At 42.2% G+C, this 21,841-nt stretch overlaps 1 long non-coding RNA gene across 1 annotated transcript in view; it reads left to right on the top strand.

Moving 5' to 3' along the window:
- The window catches only part of LOC106889424, a 55,856-nt gene extending 34,222 nt beyond the window's left edge, over positions 1-21,634 (top strand). Inside the window, exons 2-3 of the long non-coding RNA XR_001412311.1 lie at positions 18,626-18,694; positions 21,522-21,634. This is a non-coding gene — a long non-coding RNA (uncharacterized LOC106889424). The remainder of the gene's footprint in view (positions 1-18,625; positions 18,695-21,521) is intronic.
- The last annotated feature ends 207 nt before the right edge of the window (positions 21,635-21,841 follow it).

Here is a 21,841-nt window from a genome sequence, read left to right as displayed (position 1 = left end):
TCGTCTTCTTTTTTCTCCCCCTCCTCCTTTTTTTTTTTTTTTTTTTTAAGAAATCAAACAAAAAGACACTTTCCTAAGCAGGTACTTTAAGACTTCCAAATTTTACTGAAATGTTAATACCTCCTCTCACTACTCTTTGCACTTCAGGATTTTCCACTGTAATGTGTTGTCCCACATATTCACTGAACATCTGTATTTCAGCCAAAGATATGTGTGCACGCTAAGTGGAGTGCAGAAGCGTTGAGAGGCATTGTCTTGCACAAAGAGAAAAGCCCAGGTGCTGTGCTGTATTTCCAGATATAGCCCAACACAAGCTCATGTGAAAATAAGAGTCTTTGAAATGTGAATGGGTTTCTTTGGGCATCATTGTCCTGTCTGCAACTAAACATCAGCTAGGCACAGATGTGTGGGGCAGGGGGGGCTGCACTTCGACGACTTTTCATGAGGGTTTCTTTTGGCAGGCCAGAAAAAAATGCGATGTGAATAAAGGGAACTTGTTTAGTTCAGATGAAGACTCTATTAATGAGCCCCATTGTCCCTATTTTTGGAGAGTGTTAGATTTTTTTAAAATATATACAATGCTGTATTATTTTTGATTACAGCAGCATTCACTGGTCACTTTTATCTTTGTGTGTGAATTTCTAATTATACATGTTAGACTAGTGATCTTTACTGTAAATAGTAATGTGGTTTTCTTTCGCTTGATCTGTCTGCACTAGATTCTGTTTCATTGTTCGCTTTCTTCATCACAGTGTCTTGCTTATTTTATCTTTCAACAGACATTTCTTTAAATCCTCTTGCATGGTCCTCCCCTCCCCCTTGTAACTTCTTGAAAAGGGCTTTATCTGAGCAGGCAGTTTCATTTGTCTTTTGATCTATTTTTTGATGGATGTGTGTTCATTTCTGATAGTAAGCCCAATACTGAAATCTTTATTCAAGGCCAAAGTGTAGGGGCTTGACTGGGACTTCTGGGTAAGGCTCTTACCTATGAATTCCTAGAGCTACTGGGGAACCTGGGGGCCAAAGGTGTTGGTTACTTAATTGTGAGGCTTTCGAAGGTATTTCAGGGAGGATATTAGCAATTTGCAAACTTTCAGGCAATTTCTCTTGAGAGCTGAACAATGGAAGCATTGGTAACCGCCAGCTACTTCTGGAAACCTAGAGTTTTCACCCCTTCATGCCTTGCAGCATTGGATCCCTCTCTACCCATGAAGCAGCGTCGTTAGACTGCATGTGAGAGCAAGGGGCTTGATGCCTTCTGACAGTCCCACTGTGCCTCATCATTGAGCTCTTTCTTCCATGTCCTTATTGAGGTCTTCTCAAGAGCAGAGAACATGAATAAAGAAGGCAGAGTATGGCCCAGAAAAGTGAATCAAAAGATTTGTATACCCAAGTAGTACTGACACCAGCTTTGGGAGAGGGAATAGAAATCCTGAAACCAGACAGATCACTCACCAGGAGATGATAAATAGGGAAAACCAGCAGTTATTTAAACCTAAGCCCTTCCCTGCATCTTTAAACCAAAATAAAACTGATTTGCAGAGATGACCAGTGACTGGAAATTCAGGTATTTGTTTTGTTCAGACTATTTTTCTGTAGGTCCTCAGATGCAAAATCAGTCAGATCCAGTTCTCCTGTACAAATGTGAGTGACTTAAACCCAGCATTTGTATGTTAAACAACTTGTTTAATATAGTATTAGCATTCAGAGAGTCACAATGAGGCTTTGAGGTTAACATCCCATTAAGATGAATGGGAGATGTTCATACCTCAGGCTGTAGATTCAACAAGACAGCAGAGCATTGATTTACATAGTGAAGGCTATATCTTGGCAAACCAGAAGGGCTGCAGACATCATTTTTCTAAAGGGAAGCTTCGATTCCAGTGAACACAGTACAGTCTGCAAAAGGCCCCAGATCAGCAGAGCCACTGGAGCTGGATAGCCGCTGGCTGTAACTTTAAACTGAAAGACATCAAATGGGCTTTTCACTATAAAAGTTGAGATCTCAGCCAGGTGCTCCCCACCGCTGTCTCAAGACACTCTTTGCTTCCCCTCACCCCCTTTCTCCCAGAACTGATTTTCTGATAGAGAATGTAGGCCCAGGATTTGGTGACCTTTACTGACCTTAATGTTATGCACATTTTTGTTGCCTTTTTTAACCAGTATGTCTCCCTATTTGTGCTTAATCTTTAGATTTCCCCTTTTTTCCATATGTTTCTTATTCTCTCTTATGTTGATGTATTATCACATTAATTCCTTTCCTTCCTTAGCTCCACATTTTCCCCATAGGACCTCTTCCGCTTGTCTGTTTTCTTGCTTGCTGTCCCTGCTGTCTGGCACGCTATAATTTCTTTTCTTACTCCCTGTCCTCCTAAGGAGCTCCTCTTTGGACAGACATATGTATAGATGTGGACATTCTTTAGATCTCTCCCACATAAGCTGTCCCCTGCAACAGAGCAGAGCCTGCCTGCAAATCCTAGGATGCTTGTGCCTTGGGCACACAGAGGGGCAAGACAGCCTGGATTTTGCAGTAAGTTCAAACTGCAGCCATTATGCCCATGTGCTTTGCAGCTGAAAGCCTTCATAGTCTTTCTAGCACATGCTGGCTGAATTTGGGCACCAGTCTGGAGTGCAAATGAATGTGGCTGCATTTTAGTTCCAGTTGGTTACATTGCAAAACCAAAGCATTGCCGTTTGGCCTGGCTGGGGATTCAACAGCGACTGGGAAGGGAATAGCAGGAGCACTATTGCTGAGCTGTATTTGGTGGGGATGAGGCTTCCCCAGCAGCAGCTGCTTGTACTATGCTGCAGATATTGCTTATGTCTTCTGTCACTGAAGTCACTTGACTCTTCTGAGTAATTATTAGAATTATCAGCTTGTAGTTCCCCAGCAGCAGCTGCTTGTACTATGCTGCAGATATTGCTTATGTCTTCTGTCACTGAAGTCACTTGACTCTTCTGAGTAATTATTAGAATTATCAGCTTGTAGCAATAGAGCCTAAACTGATTTTTTTTTTTCTAAATTACTTCTAACTGCTGGTGAATTTTGCTTTGCAGTAATGCGTTCATTTTTTACTAGTCCAGCTTGTGTAATTAATTAATCAGTCATGGATGAGACACAGAACTTGAAGCTTTTATTTGTCTGACAGATATTGCTACGTACCTTGATTTCTTAATTTTTTTCTCTTTGTAGTACCTCAGTAGAGCTGGGATGAGGGTCACTCGCTTTATTAATGACTCCCTGTTGCATTGCTTTCAACAGCTCAACCATCACTGTACATCACACAGCCACGCATTTGAAACTCGATATACTTACTGTTTAATAAGCTTCATTTTCTGTACCACAGAACACCACTAGCTTGTGTTCTATAGTGTTAGTTTCCCAAGCATGATACTAAGCAATTTTAGGAAATGCTGATACAACTGTAGCAATTTTCCTCAATTTGTTCCTGACAAAGGACTCGCTTCAAAATTGAGTTGGCTTCCTTTTTGTTCGAAACACTGGTAAACACAATTAGCCTCATTAACCCTGGTTTCTGTTTCATAACAGAAAATTAGCCTACAATCACTGGTTTGCTGGAAAGCACTGTTGTAATTAGTCCTCAACAGTCTGATATGAAAATCCATTGCGTTTTTAATTTCTCTGACATGTCAGTGCATACAGAAAACATGCCTGATTTCTCACTTATCTTGGGGATTGAGATAAAGTCAAGGACCAAGTCCTCAGCTGGCTTAGAGCACTGTTGAACAGATTGGACAAACATCTGTCAAGACTGTCAGGTGCATTTCTCCTGCTGTGTAGGAGGTGATTTCTGGAGGTCCTCTCTGCCTCTGCAATTCTGTGGGGTTCTGACCCTTCAAAGAGCACGAGACCCAAACAAGGACCATTTAAATCCTGACCCCACCAACTGAATGCTTTCCCTTCCCAAAATGCTATGTTATTCCAGGTTTATGCCAGAGAAGAGCTCTGCCTTGTTTCATCTCTAAGGTGGCCAGTGCCTTTTTACCAACATAGAAATGGACTGACTCAAAGGTGAATCAGACTAATTATTCTTAAACCTCTGTAGATAATCTGAAATTGGTTGGTTAGAAGAGGTTTATCATCACCTTTAGGATCTGCGTTGCTCCAGTGAATATGTCAAGGACTGCGATTACATTCTCAGGAAACAAGTAAGTTTTTCAAGACTGTTATTCCCATCAGAGAGGAAACTTGTAGTTCATGTGGGTTGGTAAGCCATTAGCTGGTATGAACCTCTCAGAGGTTCACAGAACTAGTGCTGCTGCAGGATGATACAGGCTAGGTCAAACTACCGAGAACTGGTCTCCAAATTGTTATCATGCTTTTACCCAGCCACTGCAGAGCAGAAATAGAAGAGGTCTCTGTACACCTGTGTGTGTAGAAACATACCCAAGAACTCCTCTGGGAATTTGGGTACATCACTTAGGCCAAATTACATTTCCCTGTGAAATGCTTGGGATTTAAGTAAATGCACTACGAATGAGAAGATGACCTTAATTATTTTGAATTCACCATAAAACCTCTAAGGGTATCTCCTAATCTAGCTCTGTCCTTTCCATGCCTCTTGTCATCCAGAAAAGAGAGATGAGAATTGCCTACATCTGGATGTGTCATCACTGTCTTCAGTGAAGGATGTTGTATAAATGCTTAGTAGTATTTTAGTGATAGACAAGAGAAATTAATTGTATAATTACAGCATCTCAATTCTTGCATGTGGGACAGAGGGCAGGTTTAGAAATGCTTCTAGGGCTGCTTGCCCAATGGGGAGCTGAAGACTGAATCGTGTCATTTGTGCAGAAAAGGCACTATCCCACAAATCTCTAGCGCCTAGTGAAATCTTTGCCTAAGGGACATTTTTCTCCTGTATTAAATGTTGCTCTTATTTCTCAATTGTTCTCTCTAAATGCATATGGCACCCTGGGGGTATCTCCATTTGAATGATCTCAATTGCTTCTGTGTCCATTTGGGCACCAGGCTAGAGGGCTGTGAAGTGAAGCTGAGCTATTCTATGTGGGTATCTGGACTGCAAATGAGGAATTCTGTAATTCAAGTTCAGGTCACTATGTATGGTTGTTATTAAGTTCTTAAATAACCAAATAGTAACTAAATAAATGATAATTTAATTTATTAGGTGCTCAGAGCATTTGTAGTCAAAATGCTAGGGAAATTAATATGAACTTGCTTATTCCACAAAGAAACATAAAAGCATTGACAAAAAGCAAAGCCTTTAAACATCATCTTCATTCATGCATGAGGCACCCTGTGTGCAAAACGATAGTGTTAGGAATGTCAGCCAATCAAGCAGTCTAATTGGCTGAACTACTTAAGTGCCTTGTCATATAGAAATAGGTTTTAACATTTTCTTTGCCACAGTTTAGCTCCTCCGAAGTATGCCTGAGGTTTACTGTACTTCCAGCCTATTGAAGAGTTTTTTTAGGCCTTCGCTTGAAGATCTGCATGATGTATTGAGCTGTGACCTGACACTTCATCTGAGAGCCCCAAGGCACATACTTGCCTCAGAAATCTGATCATGGGGGACCTCTGGAAGTGGATGGGACATGGCAATGGCTCCTACTTCTATTCGAGTGTGGCATGAAGGCAGGTTGGGTCCAGCTGAGATTCAGGCTACCTGCAGTCTCACTGCTTCCTGCAAGAATGGATGTGGAGCTCCATTTGTCCCTGTGCCACCACAGCTAAATTGCCAGTTATGTGAAGCAGCCTCATCGAATAAGCAGCAGGTGAAACGCTCAAATACTGGAGGTCAGGTGAAAACGTGCCACAAATTACAGGAAGTGAGGTGAGAAGGCAGTGCTTCAGTCCCTAGCAAAGGTGCGTCAGTGAAGGTGTGCTCTGAGCAGTGTTGAGGCAGATGTCTGCTCCTGGTGAAGGGAGCGCATCCTCCCAGGATGTGCAGCAGGGAATTCCCACTGTGCAGTCTGCAGGGGTGAAAACTGCAGAGCAGAGATGATAATTAGAGCCTCATGAGTAGTGATTTCCATGTTGTATTCCCAGCTTCTTCACTGATTTTTTTGTGATGAACAAGAATAAATCATCCAGACCATATGAAACAACTTACTCTTCTGTAAAATGATTATACTGGTAGTTTCTGATTGCCAGACTGTGCTGTGTATGACTGAGGGATGCCTTGAGATGCTCGTGTGAACATTGCTATATAAAGGCAAAGCGCTATCATCAAGCATCTGTTTCAGAATAGAGTCAAACTCTACTGGGGAACAGTTTACTGTGCGTGCACACACAGACTCCATCTCTTAGCTTGTATTTGTCAGCATGTTATTGTCCATCCTCCTTTTTCTTGTTTACTTTTTCTGGTTATTTCACACCATATTCACCCTAACCTGAAAAAGAAGAGATTAGGTTAGATTATTCCAAACATCTGCAAATGTAGTAGAATGCACAAGGGGCATTTTTGGCATTAATGTTCTGTGTATTTTGTTCGGGTAATTAAGCATGGAAAGGTCACCTTGTGTTCTAACAGGAAGCATGGAAAGATGGCAGAGAGAAAATCCAAGATGAGCAAAAACATTTTAAGGAGAAAGCATCAGCATCTGACAATATTTATTATTTCTTCAGCGTTTCCCAAGCTGCTGCAATACATTGATTTCAACCCTATGCCCATACATTTTGTTTTCAAAGGCTAAATAAAGTATGAGATTGAATAAAAGGTAAGGGCTAGGCAGCTCAGAGAGTGCACACTGTTGACAGCCATTTGGCAATGTTTGCTCTTTGGGACAAGAATCCAGATGAGGTTTGTTCAAAGCACATCAGCCATTGCACTTTGTAACTCTCTCAAGGAGAGGACAAACAAGGAGGTCCTTTTCTTGTCGTGTGCTTATATGCCTTGTGAATGTTTTCAAAGGCTAAATAAAGTATGAGATTGAATAAAAGGTAAGGGCTAGGCAGCTCAGAGAGTGCACACTGTTGACAGCCATTTGGCAATGTTTGCTCTTTGGGACAAGAATCCAGATGAGGTTTGTTCAAAGCACATCAGCCATTGCACTTTGTAACTCTCTCAAGGAGAGGACAAACAAGGAGGTCCTTTTCTTGTCATGTGCTTATATGCCTTGTGAATATCCTGTCCTTAAATTAAAAAAAAAAAAATTAAAAATTTTTTTAAGAAGGAATGAGAACAGTGGTAGAGTTTGATTATGAAGTTCCTACCAATTTTGCCTGAAGCTTTTCCTGTCTCAGAGATGCTACTCACTTTGCTCCTTGTGTTTTTTTGTTTGTAGCTTAACTCTGCTCATTGTTCATCTGGTGAATGCTTCCAGTGCAAGTCACTGAACGTACTCATAGGTGAGCTTGGTCCATCTTGTAACATCCAGAAATCTATTGCTGAATTACGAACACTGAGAAGGGATTCAGCTGTTGGTTGTTGTTCCTGCAGCAGCTCCGTGGTATGAAGCAGGACCAGCTGTGAGCTGTTGTGTGCATACACAAAACTTGTCTTTCCCTGAGACCTTTGCAGCACCAGAGAGACTAAAATAGCACAAGAATGGTTTCTTGAGGATGATCTCTGTTCTCACAGTGCCTAAGATTGCTAGGTTATATAGATTTCTGCCTCATGTAGAACAGATGAGTGCAATGGTTTAATGTAATAGGAACCCATTTTTCTTCTGTTCCTGGTTCTCGCAGAAGGTATTTAAAATTCACTCTTAGGAGACTTCCCCACCCCATCTGTGACTGCGTGGGGATGATGACACTGTCTGTACTATGCAGAGCTGTAATTTATTTATTCTTTTTACTTGTGACCCGTAGTTCTTTGAGTATTTTTTCCCTCACGTGGAAAAAGTAATTCTCTCTACTACATCCTTACTTACGAACACTTGGTAAAGATTTCATTTCAGTTTTTTGCGATCTTTTTCTTCTGTTACTAAATAATCCTGGCACTCTCTTAGATGCCCTGCTGACATGTTGTTTCCTATGTATTTGAAAAATTCTTATTTGTCTTTATTCCTTGAAAATCTTTTTCCGCTTTTCCTCTCAGCTTTTCCTAGCCAAGTTTTATTCTTTTAGCTTTATTCCTGCACTTCCCTGTCCACCTTGTCTCAAATTCCTGTTTCATAGCTTTGAGTTACACAGACATTCATTTCTCTTTTTGTGTCCTTTCTCCCAGTGATTTACCTCACTGATTGCCTTCATTCCTCTAAATCTGCTGAATCACAAGATACTCCAGTCCAATTTTGGCTTTTCCAAAACCTCAGAGCAAACCTAAGAGAAAGGAAATAATGAAGGCTCGGTGTTGTATATCTAAAGGGAACACCTTCAGAAGGAATGTCAGTGTTTCAGCAAGCAGTAGACCCTTTGTGGTCCTCATCTTCAGCAAAACTGCTGTCATGTTTAAAGCTAAACTGCAGCACTTGTTCTTAAGGACATATGGCGGCCTTTGCTCCTAGGGGTTGGCTGCTCTCTGAATGAAATAGAAGCAGTACAATTATCTGAATCACTTTCATGGCAAACCCACAATTTTCCTTTAAAGTTTTATTTCTGAAAAGCTGCTTCTCCTCCCTCTCTCTCTCTCATGAGATGCTCTGCTTTGAGTCTGAAAGTGCGCCTATTGACTATGGTAAGACCACGTTTCCATTTGGCCTCATTTCACCACTGTGTTTCAGCCTAAGCCTTATCCCTTTGATTTCTGGGTCAGCTTCTGCTTGGTATGCAGTGTCTTGCCTGAAGTTCTGAGCATCCTATTTCACTGTGCTGCTGGGTACTTTAGTGTCTCTCCTGATCAGGCCTCTATATGTGCTTGCAGAGCCATCGTTTGACTGCACTGCTTTGCCCAAAAGCAAAGCCAGAAATTCCCAAGTTAAAAATGCCACTATGGCTTCTTTTTGTGATTATATTCTCTTAAAAGCTGCCACAGTGCGCCACAAGCACACTTTCTAGCAATGCAGCAAATTAAGAATGGTTTGAGGACTTTAAAAGTGCTCCTGCTTACCAGGTAGGAAAGACTAGAGGAGGATGGTAGTACTTCAACAAGCCATCTGAAAGCCATTATGTAGTCTCAGGTGAGATTACCACCTCTCCTGGTTTTCAGTTTAACTTTTGGTGGCAGTAGCTGTAGTCTTGGAAGAGGACAGAATGAAACAACAGCCTGAAATTACAGGGAAGCAGAAGGAGCCTCCAGTAAGACACAGTCCTGACTGAAAAATCCTTTACATCTAAGCCTCTGACGCTGCAAATTCAGAGCAGGAGAGGAGAGAGAAAGCCAGTGGTTCAGGCTGATAGAATTTAGTTTTACAGGAAGGAAAAAACCCCATTGTCTGTGACCACATAATCTTGTACGGTGTGTAATGTTTATAAAGAACAGGGGGTCACATATGGCTGGCTGTCAGCAAGAAACAGCAAGCTTGAATTAGCATTAAAAAAGCTGAGTACTTAAAAATAATATAACTACATGTAACAAAAGTAAATGGTTTCGGCTGTGATAAGAGAACAGTCTTTCCTTCCTTCACACTTGGCTCTATGTTTCCTTCCTTAATTTCTTCTGTCTTGTTAAATTATTTATAAAATACATCCTGGTATTGAAAAGGCAGGACCTGAAGCAGCCAGCTTCTTTATTAGGCTTGTGGTCAATGTTTAACAAACGTTTAACTTAGATGTGCAAATGAACAATTTCTACAGCTCTTTTTAAGTATTGCCACATCTGAGGAGGTGTTCAGGTCAGAAACACAGAGAGCTGTTGTGCAAACAACTCATTTTGGGACAACTTTGGAAAGCCACATTATTCCCTTACTAGCCTAAACAGCCCCCATACTCCAGTTGTATGATTTCAGGAATGGGAACAAGAGCTGGCTATAGATAACTAGGGCTGGCTTTAACTGCGTGGGATACTTACATGTAGGAAAGAAAGAGCTAGTTCTCAAGGAGAGAAAATGAGGCCAGTAAGAACTGCAGGCTTCCCTCTTCATCTTCTGCTGCTTCCTGGGGGTTAAGGGGTGTCAATGTACAATGCTGTATTTTAACACTGACTGCTGATTATTCAAGTGACTATCAAAAAAATTACACTGCTGCAAAGAATATACTGAAGATATAGTGCCCAGAAAATGCCATGCACTTCAATAGGGAGCTTTTGCCAGAGAACAAAAGGCCTGGGGCTGCAAGAAAAGACAGAAGGAAGTGTGGAGCCTGTGCTTCCCTGGGGGGAAAAAATCCATTAATTTATATTGATTATATCCCTAAAGCGTTTTAAAATACTTTTTCCATCTTGTTCAAATCTTGATGCTTCAAAGTCATAGAGGAAAGGGGGAAAAATGACAAAGAGCAAAGCAATGGTAGCTTTACAAGGAACAGAGGAGAGTAAATACAGCTTGCCCATCCCTTCTGTTCTCTACTCTGTCTCCCACTTGTCGCTACTGCTCATGGGAGCCCAATACCAGAGGCTTGTGCAAGCTGAGGATGACAATTGGAACTGGAGTGGAGGATAGAAGGTGTGGCACAGCTGGGAGGTTGCTTTCTCGTGGCTGGGGCTTGGTTCCTGAACATCTGCCAGTGATGGCCAAAGCCCATTCAGAGTTGAAAAGGGCCTTCTCCGCTCTGCTGTATTTTCTTGGTTATTCATCATTAGTTTTGTTGTTTAGAATAAACTGTCATTACAGAAAGTCATGAAAACAATATTCTGTTGAGATAGCACCTAGAGAAAGCAATGAAAGAAGCAGCTTGCCAGAGCCTAGTCTGACAACTGGAGTGAGGAGATAGAGCTCTCGTGGATGTAGGAGCTGAAAAAACTGTTTCACCGCACTGCCCCCAACCTTCTCACACTTATTCGCTCCTCACCCTCTGTCCATCTCCTTCTCCCTGCTGCTCTTTCCCAGAGTCTCTGAGCCTGGAAGAGGTTGGATTTCTGCCAATCCATTGGATCAGAATGAATTCTGGGACCCCTGTGAGGGAGGCCTCTGACTGCTTGTACTCTTTCTGCTGGTTTACCTCGTGGCCTTTTCTTCCTAACGGGGCAGAAAGGTGAGGAAGAGGGACAGAAAGAGGAAGGCTCCTGCAGACTGCCTGGGGCAGTGTGATTGCAGCTGCCCCTTGACATATCGAAATGGGCAAGTAGGTGACAGGCCTGATCTGCTCTGTTAGCACTGCTTGGCAGAGGGGAATTATGTTATCTTGAACAAGGCAATAACCCTTTGTTTAATTTTAACATTGCAGAAGTGCACTGTATCTATGTTACACATTTGCAGAGAGTTAGTGTCTGCTCACACAGAGCCCTGCCTCCTCCAAATGTGATGATCAGGACTCATTACTCAAGTGTGGTGTGGTATGATAGTAGATGCAGCAGTTGTACATATTTTCTTACAGAAAACAAGAAAATGGGGGCTTTCTGTTCGGGTTTTTTTTTTTTTGGTGGGAAAAAGAACTCACTGGAAACACAATGCACTAGAATGTGAAATGAGCAATATTTTAATCCCATTTTCTGTTAACTTTGTGGTGACTTTAGTTACACGCTTCACTGGAGAAGTAAAAGTTTTGCATCTAGGCTGACCAGTGTGCTTCCAGTCCTGGTGCTTCCCCACAGAGCCAGTCTGCCATGGCTTTGTTATCTGTCTCATCCCTCCTCCTCCTCCTCCTCGCTTTTGTCTCTCCTTTCCGGCAGAGCTCTGGAAGTGCCTGCCAGCCCAGCAGTTAGTCCGCTTCGCGCAGCTCCCCCAAATGCCCTGCTCCCCTACCTCTACATTTGGTTCACCCTGTTGAGATCAGGGCCTTGGCATGTGTTCTTCCCTGGAGTGTGTACTTTTCTCCATGGTACTATTTATCGCATATTCTTTCTTTCCCAGTTCATTATTTATTCAAGCATGCAGTTCACATCCTCCCACAGTGGGGATTAGCGAAGGGTCCTGCTTGGTAAATGGGAGGGGTTTTTTATCCATTCACTTTTTATCTGTGGTCGTTCTTTCATTGCTGAAGTCACTGTTTCTGGCACTGCTGTGATTTCTATGCTGTGATCTTGCTCAAATGAACTCCTTGATATTCTTGTGCTTCTTCTCCAAGTGATAGGCATTGTCTATAGCTTGATGTGTTGTTTTTCAGCCAGCTCCAGCTATGAGTTCCTTGCACCTTTCTGCTTCTAGTCTCTTTTTTCATGGTAGTTTATATTCTCTCTGTTGCCTGCAACAGAAGAGGATGTCCTCTCCCCATCAGTTCTGGTCTGGACTGACTCACTTCCTCTGCTTGCCTGGTTCAAATGGCTTTCTCAGAAGCATCCCTTGCAACTGAGACTGGTGCCTTGCTATTGGATTGGTCCAAAATTTATCTCTGTTGCCAGAGGCCTCTTTTGCAGACTGTTACTAAACATGTCTCTGAGATGTTTTAATCTTTTCTGTTTGCAGCTCTGCTCCTGTTCCAGTATTACCCCTCCCCACTCAGCCTTCTTTGCCCAGATTAAATGAGAACTGCAAAAATGTCATCATCTTCAGGACTAGCCCCGGCCTAAAAAAAGTTCCCGGCTCTGATAGTTGCTCTCCTTTTGGCAGCCACATTACTGTCTGCAGGACTTTATAAACCTTCTCCAGTTGTATCACACATTCCCAGAGAAATTCCAGCTCTGACAGCACTTATAATTGTTTTGTTTTTTCACTTTACGTCTTATCTTGTTTTACTCTAAGTATTTTGTGTTGTCCTGAAGTCACCCTGAGCCAAAGAGGGTGGCAGAGATTTGCCTCATTCAGTGTCCCAGCTCCAGCAGCCTGGCATGGTGTAACATGAGAATTGGCATAAATGGAAAATCAGTTTCAAATGGCTCATGCCAGTGCACGTAGGAATGTGTTGACTGCAGACAGTGTTGTGTGGATTGCACAGATAAGCATATTCCCTGCTATACCATTATTCAGCACACAACCTGCCCTAAATGCATGTATCAGCTCCGTTACAGATGGACTAGTTCTTAGTGCAGTTCTGTTTTCTGTAATGATCTATAATATGTTCACCATCTTTTTGATCTGTCCTTTTCTAGCTAAATCTGTCTCAGATATACCATGCACCACAGGTATATAGGAAAGTCAGATGGCTCTATAAGGGCTCCTCACCAATTAAAAAATATCCCCTGTGAATGAATACAGTCAAGTGCTGTAGTTTGACCCACCAATAGATTCTTTTCCTACAGCACATCCACTTATTAAAGCTGCTGATTGTAAGAGTGGAATGCCTTTCTGTAGAAATTAAACTACCGCTGAAGAGTCCTTTGGTGGGGGACATTCACCTCTCTCCACAAACAGCCCAAGTGATTGAGGAGGGCTGGAATTCACCTGCAGAATCTAAGAGCAGCTTCTCTATAGGTGTTGTTCCAATTTAGAGACTGAAATAATGGCCTTTGCCCCTGCCCTACATGGAAGGATAATGTGGGAGTTTTGGGCCAATGGATTTGCATACGTGTGGAGCCAGGATGGAAAAATATAATACAGAACATTTGTTAAGTACCTCCTTTTCTTGAGTGCAGCTTGACAGACCGTACCTGTTTACCACTACAGTTTGCATTTTCTCACCTGGTAGCATCTGGAACGCACCATGCTGTACTATGTTAGAAATCCTTAAGCTGGCTCTGAGAAGGCTGGTACCTATACACTGCTAAACTGCACACAGATCTGGAGTCAGCTCAGCGCTGACTGAACTAGGAGTCTCTGCAGCACCCTGCCTTGCTGGGGAGATGCAAGCCTGCTGTGCCCCGTGCTCTCTGTGCATCCCCAGGGCTGCTCTTAAAATGTCACTGCATGGCAATGAGACAGCAGACACTGGTGAACAAGTTAAATTTCACTGAACCAGCAATGATATACATGGTCTTCTACCTGGCCCAGAGTGGTTCACAATTGGAGCTATTCTCCTTTGACAGCCCTGAAAAAAGGACTATTGCCTACTGCTGATTGCCAGTGTTTTTTGACAGCAAAGCGAATCACTTTTTAAAGACAATGACTTGTTTACTTTTCATTGAAACTTGAAGATATTTCATAATAGAATTTGAGCAAATTTACCAGATGTTTCATCCCACTGTGCTTTTCTGGCAGGTCTACAAGACAGAATGCTGACTAAGGCTAATAAATCAGGCTGTGTATGAAAGGCTTGGGGAGAGAATACAATATATATTACTGAAACGATAGGAATATCTTACCCCATCGATCCTTGGGAATTCCTGATGTTTCCTGTGCTTTTCTTAGAGACTGATCTCAAATACAGGAGGGGAAGGGGGTCCTGTTCTGTTCTTGCAGCCTATGGTGAGACACAGCTTTGTCTAACAGCACTCCTTGTGCTGGCATTGGAGATCATAGACATAAAAATGATTAATACAATTCCATAGTCAGGCAATTATCTATCCAGCTGGGAGAAAATGGGAAATAAGAGTTTGAGGTGCATTCAGAGGCTGGCTGTGACCCAGCAAAGTACTGTATTGCTCTACAAAATAATATTCCCTTCCTCATCCATCTCCTTCTCTTCCACACCCCCTCTCCCATTTGCTTTGTTCAGCCTCTACTATTCTCTTTGCTTCCTTGCTGCCCTATCCAGCAGAGCTCTGCTCACTCCCTTGGAATTGGGAAGTAAAAGCCACCTGTAGAGGACTTTCTTCTTTCAAGGCCTTGCATTGCATGTGTTAACCACACAAAACTGTTTTAAAACACACTTCTACTCCTCTTTTAGTGACTCTTACAGCAGCTGATTTCGTTTACTGACCATTATCTTTGCAAATTTGTGGCATTTAGTCTTCTTTCAGCCTGGACGCCTGCTTTCTTTTCTCTACTCTTGCTTTTATTTTCTCTTACCCTACTTCTGCCAGCTCTCTACATATTCCCCTCCTTGTCTGCCTCCTCCCTACATATCAGGAAAAAGCAGCTGAAGTTTCCGCACCATCTTCCAAGCAGAGGAAGTGATACAGGAAATACTATTCGTGTTTATCTGACTGCAGTAGGAAAACACGTATCAAACTCTTCGCTGAAGCCCACACCAGACCAGCAGTACTTGTGCTAGGGATACCTGGTTTGCCAGGGTGGAAGAGGCTTTGGGTGACAGCACAGCATCATGTCACTCTACCCTTGCCCCCTGTGCGGCTAAAGGCCACACTAGCTGCTGGGCTTGCAGTACTGCTCCTGTATGGCCATTTTTGAGGATTCTCACACCATTGTGACAGGGATACTAAGCAACTCTTATTTTAGTCCAGGAGATGTGAAATCAGGATACCGAAGCATAGCAAAGTATTTTTTAAATAAGCACATAGGGACACACGGGCCCACAAAGAACAGATTGCTTTTAAATAAAGTTTATCCATCTGAATAGCAGTATCAGGTGAAATGAAGTTGAATTTTTAAATCACAATCATATTATTTAAGCAAGTTGCATTATTCCATGTGTTGCCTTTATCTGAAGATTGCAGGCATTTGTGATTATCTGTCATTTTACCTTTATACAGCTGTTTTCATCCTGATAGGTCACAGAAATTTGCCACATGGCAGTAACAGCAATCCAGTGTGCTACAAAGGAACAGAGAGAAGGGGAGTGTCTAGCCCAGGAACTGCTATAGCAAATTGCTACAGTTAGAAAAATGCTGTAAAGCCATTCCACTCCATTTTTAATGCTGTGTCTGAACACCTTCTGCTCAATGAATTGCATGGTGGTCAAATTATCTGTCTGTGCAAGATGGAGAGCTGAGTTGGCTGTACTAGGATTAAACCTGTACTTCTTGTGGAGGTTGGTATTCCTCAGCCCACACTTGGGACCATGAAACAATTCCAAAAACAGCGCTCTGAAAATACAGCAGCATCTTGAGGGTTAAAGGACTGGAAAAGGCAACGTTGACTACCTTCCAACTCCTCAGGTCTTAAAACCATCAATACCCGAAGCTATTGTGTGATGTTCAGCCTGTGTCTGCTGAGTGAGTCTGCACAGTTGGCACTACTCCAGCTGCAGCTGCTCTTTAAAGTTGGAAAAACTGCTTGAAAAAGTGGGGTTTTTTTATTAAAAATATTATTTTCTCAGCTTTGTGAATAGTTCAGTGGTGTTGTGTGTTGTCCCCCCTGCCCCCGGTTCCCCTTTAACAGCAGTTTGTGCTTAGATTGTGTCCCACCACTCATACTCTCCCTGCAGCCTTAAAGGAGCACAGACCAAACCTCAGCAATTTTCAACAAGGCCACAGAGTTATTGGATAAGTTCCCACTGACTTCTTCAGTGAGCTCTAAAAGGCAGGCTCCAGTGCTTCCAGTGCTGCTGTAAATAATGTCTAGAAGGGGCTGGATAAGGAATGGGGGGTACACATGGCCTTGCTGCGAGCTCGTCTTTCATTTCCTTTGTCTCTTTTAAGAGAAACAAGGGAGTTAATTTAATATAACTTGGCACATCTGATTGTTGGGCCCTTAGGGATCTATTTGGGGCTGCCTCTCGCACCGACAGGACTCCAGGCTTCAGGTTTAGGAGGAGGAGGAGCCAGAGAGGCCTCTCCAGTGCCTCGAGGGGAGAGTGCAAAGTGTTAAATGCGGGAAGAGCGTTAGAAACAACGGCAATTTTCTGGCTTTGATCTGTCACTTGGCAGATCCTGGAGACAGGCTTGTCTGGGGCTATCTCTGTAGCAGAGTTTGGAAGTGGCTGAGCAAGGCACTGCTGAGCCTGGGGGATGAAAGTGCATCCAAGAGCAAAGGGACACGATGTCCTCAGTTTCAAGCAGGAGCTGCAAAATACAAATGCAGTGCTGCTCTCAGCTGGGAAACAAACAGGGAGGATGTGTTTCTCTCCTTTCTCTCTTTCTGTGGATTTTTCAACAGGTTAAGTTGGATTTGGTTGTTAAGAATTATAAGTACTGAGAAAGACAAATGCAGCATCTGCAGATAGATAGAAGGAAGGTAGCATTGTTATGGTGGAGCTAGTAGCCAGATGAAATGACAAATATTAAGTTAGGGAAACCTTACTGTATCATTCCCTTAATTCAACAGAAGGTAACAAGGAGACAAATTAAATATAGAAACTAGACATGACAGAACTCAAAGAATGTCTGTGCTCTTGTTCAACACTAGGATACAGAATGCACAATTTCATGCAAATCAGACTTCATTTATTTTCTGTTTTGCTTCTTCAGTTAAATATGAGACGAATGAGAACAAGAGCTTTTTTCAGCATCCCATACCTAGTAAATTCATTCTGGGAATGGAGGAAATAGAGTGAATATGATTCTGGACAATGACATCGCCAATGATCCAAAAATATTTGCACTGGGTGACCTGAATAGTCTCTTGAATATAAATGAACCACAGGGGAAAATTTCTATTAAGAGCAAATGCAGTAGCTAAAAGGGTGATATTGCTGTATTGGAAATATGCAGAAGGATTAAAGCTTGCTGAATTGTACACAGGATTAAGTGAATAGCCACATGTGAAGAAAATAATTTCAATAATAAACAGGTTTTTGTTCTTTGGGAATCTTTCTGGGAAATATAGTAGTGATTTTCAGAGAATTATGACTGAATTGTCATACTATACATAATAAATTACTGCTGTAATCTACAGTATGTTAGTATGTTTGTTAACCTTGTATGTTAATGTGGGTATGTAACAATAGCCATTCTTCTGCAGGACACCTTCAAAATAATGGTTTACTTACTGGGTTATCACACAGCACTTTCTCCTTCTGCGTGGCCCTTGGGGAACTAACCAGACCAATGAGGAACTAAAATACACATAAGGGCAGAGAACTTTGCCAGTGCTGTGCAGGAGGGACCTCAATTTCTTGGTCATCTTTTCTTTGCTAACCCTTTGTGCTGTTTCTCTATATGATGATTCTGTTGAGACATAGAATCATTTATGTTGGAAAAGACCCTTTGGATCATCGAGTCCAACCATCTACCCTGCTCTACAAAGTTCTTCCTTACGTGATATCCCCCAACACCACATCTAACCGACTCTTAAACACGTCCAAGGATGGTGACTCAACCACCTCCCTGGGCAGCCTAAAGCATTAGCTGGTGATCCTGTTGGGAATGAGGTGGTTGTGGTTATTACTGCTTTTCTCCTACAGGCCAATGTCTGACTAAGTCATGAGCAGTCTTCTCAAAGTCAGTCAACCTAGGCTGTCACAAAGGCTTACAAGCGTAGGGGTTAAAAGCTAGTAAGCTGGACCAGACAGATCATCAAGGGCTCATTTGTCCTCTCACAAAGTTTTTGGCTTGTTTTGTCGGTGCCTTATATTTCTTATCAGGCTACGTCTAACTGGTTATGATTACTATGCATTGAAGGTTACAGCAGAAATATCATTATTACATCTCTGTTTTTACAGCCTTAAAACTTGCCAAGGCACTCTTTGCCACTGAATTTTTCCATGCATAGTCTCCAGAAAGTGTTAGTCACTTTCGTTAGCCCCTTTGAGTTCGTGAGTGAAGCCAAATGATTGACAAATCTTTGTAACTTACTGGGGCAAATAGTACATCTTATCTCCCTTCGGGTCTTATCACAATGTTTGCTTTCAGTAAATGATAATAGCAACCACTTGTTCATTAATGGGCTGTTAGGTGTGTCTTTTACGGCCTAAGTTGTACCAAATGATGTTTCGAACATATGCTTAATGCATATCTTCCTATGTGGCACTTGACATTTTGCAACTGACCTGTAATCTCTGGTTTTGCAGCACCTGTGAGCAAGACAGTTCCTAGCTGAACATCTTGAACAGGAAGAGTTCCAATACTGGCTAATTCAGGTAAAGTATTATTTCCTCATAGCATTAAAGTACAAAGCATTTGTGACCTGCCTGTTTTCCATGGCTTTGAGGGTTAGCAAAGTCTTCATTTGAATTGACAGAGATTAAAAAATGTTTCTTGACAAAACAACTATTATTCACGTGATTAGCAAACCCACTAACTGGGGAGTGGTTAACAGTGGCCGAACAAAAGCTCTTTGACTCCAGCTCTGCAGTTATGCCAAAATATTGATGGACAATATACAGCTTTTAAAGATTGCATACAGGACTGTAGATGAATAAAGAAAGGCTCTGATCCAGCACTGCCCAGTGTCTTCTTTGAGGCCACTGCAGTGATGTGCAGAGAGGGTGGCTTGCTGATTAGGGTGCCTGGCAATTGGGGCTGCACCTGGGGACCTTCTTTTGGTGGCCTTGGTGGTACAGAGCTTCTTCCTCTTTTGTGGAAGAAAGTATGTGTACCTGGAAATGTTTATGATGGCAAGTGAGGATCTGATTTGGGCCTGTTTTTGTGGTCAGTTTGCATTAGTAAAACCTGAGGGATTGATCCTGAAAAACGCTAAAGGATGGAAGTAGACCATTGTGCTAGTGATGTTGTGCTACGACATGCTAGCGCTACTGTGCTCCATCACTTTCTTGACCTTCCTCCATGTACCTCCAGGTAGTGCCTGAAATCACTACCTATCACAAACTGTTAATTGTATCATGTATTACCTCCCCACAACAGTGACTTGGACTACAGAGGGTTGTATGGTTTATGGTTTATGGTAGGGATGGGCTGTTTTTGTTGCTCTTGTCATCATGGGATTTGGTTTTAATGCTAGAAATATGCTTGGCATGGATGGTGGGGATGTAAGGCACTGTGGCTCTGGGGAGTTCTTTGCGCAGTCTTGCCCTGGATAGTATCCCATAGAGATGAGTTTTACTGTTGCAGCAGAAGGAAAGTGTGACCCTGCTAAAGGAACACAGTTGATGATTGCAGTTCTCAAATGGCAAAGAGGATGTTCTTGAGCAATTCTGTTGCTATGTTGGAGAGTACCAGGAATGGTCAACAAATAGGCCTTGACCTATGATCCCGATGCCTGCTGTATGTCAGCCTTGAATAATGGTTACTGAAGCTCGAATCGCTTGAATTTGAGTTATAAATGAATTATAAAACATAGTACTGAAATCAGAGTAGGAACTACTTTTCTTTACCTGAAGCGTGAATCAAATGTTTGCTGCAGCATAGCTGGAGGCCAGGTGAGTGTTTGAAAGTTCAAGTAACTGTACAGAAGATGGCTGTGCTGTTTTGGGTGCTGAAGCCCCACTCAGGATACCTGCAGCCTTTGCCCAGGATTTATGCTCCAACAAGGGATGAATTGCCTGCAGATGTGCACTTCTTTGCTGACATTCACTATAGTAGTTTGGTGAGAGGGGCTTTGGATCCCTGTCTGGCATGCTCAACCCTTTTCTGAATTTTGAACACTCTGGTTAGATGGTGCTTCTTGGGATGACAGAGAGGCAACATGAATAATTTATGGCATTTCAAAAATTCTGATTTTGCTCTCTGGGGAAATGCACTAACTAGACTTTGTTGCATTTAAAAGCAGAAAGTTGTTTTTATTTTAAAACCCCAAACTGCATTTGAATATTCTTGTGCTCTGCTATGTCCCAGCTCTTGCTCCCTGTCAATAAGCAAGATCTTTCAGTGCTTGCTCAGTAAGAAAGGGATTCTGCATTATTTCCTACAGAGGTTTCTGCTGAAGTGGGCTGGCTGTAAAGAAGCAGCAACTCCTTTACATTCAGTAACCATGCCATTTTCTCTGTCAGCATGGACCATTTGACTCATGTGCCCTAGAAAATAACTCCACACTCCCACTATGTGCTCAATATACTGAGCTGAGTTCTAAACCTGACCTGCAGTTCTGGGATGCAAACTCATGATCAAAATCACTGGATGCAGGAGGTCAGTGTTTCAGTGTCCTGAGTCTCTGGGGTGAGAGTCCACTATTTAAGGAGTAGTGTTGTGAATTCAAAACAGGTTAATGCTTTCCAAAGTCTAGTAAAGTTACAATAACACAGTACAAAAGAGCATGTCTGCCTTAAATAAAAGTTGATTATAGAGCTCAATCCTATTTCTATTAAAGTCAATAAGAGGATCATGCTTCAAAATTGCACCCAATCTGGGTCGGGGTCTTTTACAGGGGGCAAAAAATTTCTGTATGAAAGATTGAGACACTTGGTTTCCAGCACAAGCAGGAATTCTACTCTTGCAGTAATGTGATGCAAGTATGCTCTTCAAGGAGTTTATTTCATAAACAATACAAAAATAGTGGTTCTGTCTACAGCCTTTTCCCCTACACAGCGCCTTGAACTCTATTGAATACTGGGCCCTAGGAAGCAGAAGGCTAACCTTCAACAGGATTTTACACTCTCCATAGTCCAGGGACTGGGTTTTCATTACAGTTAATAAGAGATACGGTAACTAATATTTTAAGCCAGATCTGGGGCTGTGAATGTGTAACAGAGTTTTGAATAATTTAATTTTCTTAATGTGATACTCTCAGAAGGTGCTTAATCCAGAGGCGCCAGATTAAAAGTCTTGGAAATAGGCTCACCTCCTACTGTAATTATCAGAAAGACTTCTGATCTGTCTGCATGCATAAGCTGGATATTTGTACATACACATGCATCCACCAAGCACAAACCTCTTGAGAATTTTGGCTCCCTTTATTGGTAACTTTTTGTTTAATGATCCTTGCTCTGAATTTCTTGTTTGTCATTCCCTATTTCCTGTACTGGAAACCATGTTGCTGAACTCACCTAATAAAGAAGTGTCTGCTAATAGTTGCTCTTCAGGGGGAGATTGTGACGAGCAGGCCTGGATTTCAGAGCGCGCTGCAGAATCTACTTCTCAGACCCATTTCTGACCGTGTCTCACTCATGTAGCAACACCCTTGGCTGCGGTGAACTCTCCTCATCCAGACTATACTGGCTTGTGAGTAATTTTCTTGTTCTCCTCTATCTACCCACAGATTTGCTAAGTGCTGAGGAGCATATATTGAAAGTACCCTAGAGAGTTGTTAGCAATGTGGCTACTCTGTTAATTTTCATGGTAGCCCTGTGTTAGACCTCTGTATATTGCTATGGAAAAAAAGTGCCCTCTGA

Source organism: Calidris pugnax, unplaced genomic scaffold, assembly GCF_001431845.1.
Source record: "Calidris pugnax isolate Ruff unplaced genomic scaffold, ASM143184v1 scaffold70, whole genome shotgun sequence".
Lineage (NCBI taxonomy): Eukaryota > Metazoa > Chordata > Aves > Charadriiformes > Scolopacidae > Calidris > Calidris pugnax.
Note: the sequence above shows the minus strand (reverse complement) of the source record. Positions and strands in the feature narration are given on the sequence as shown.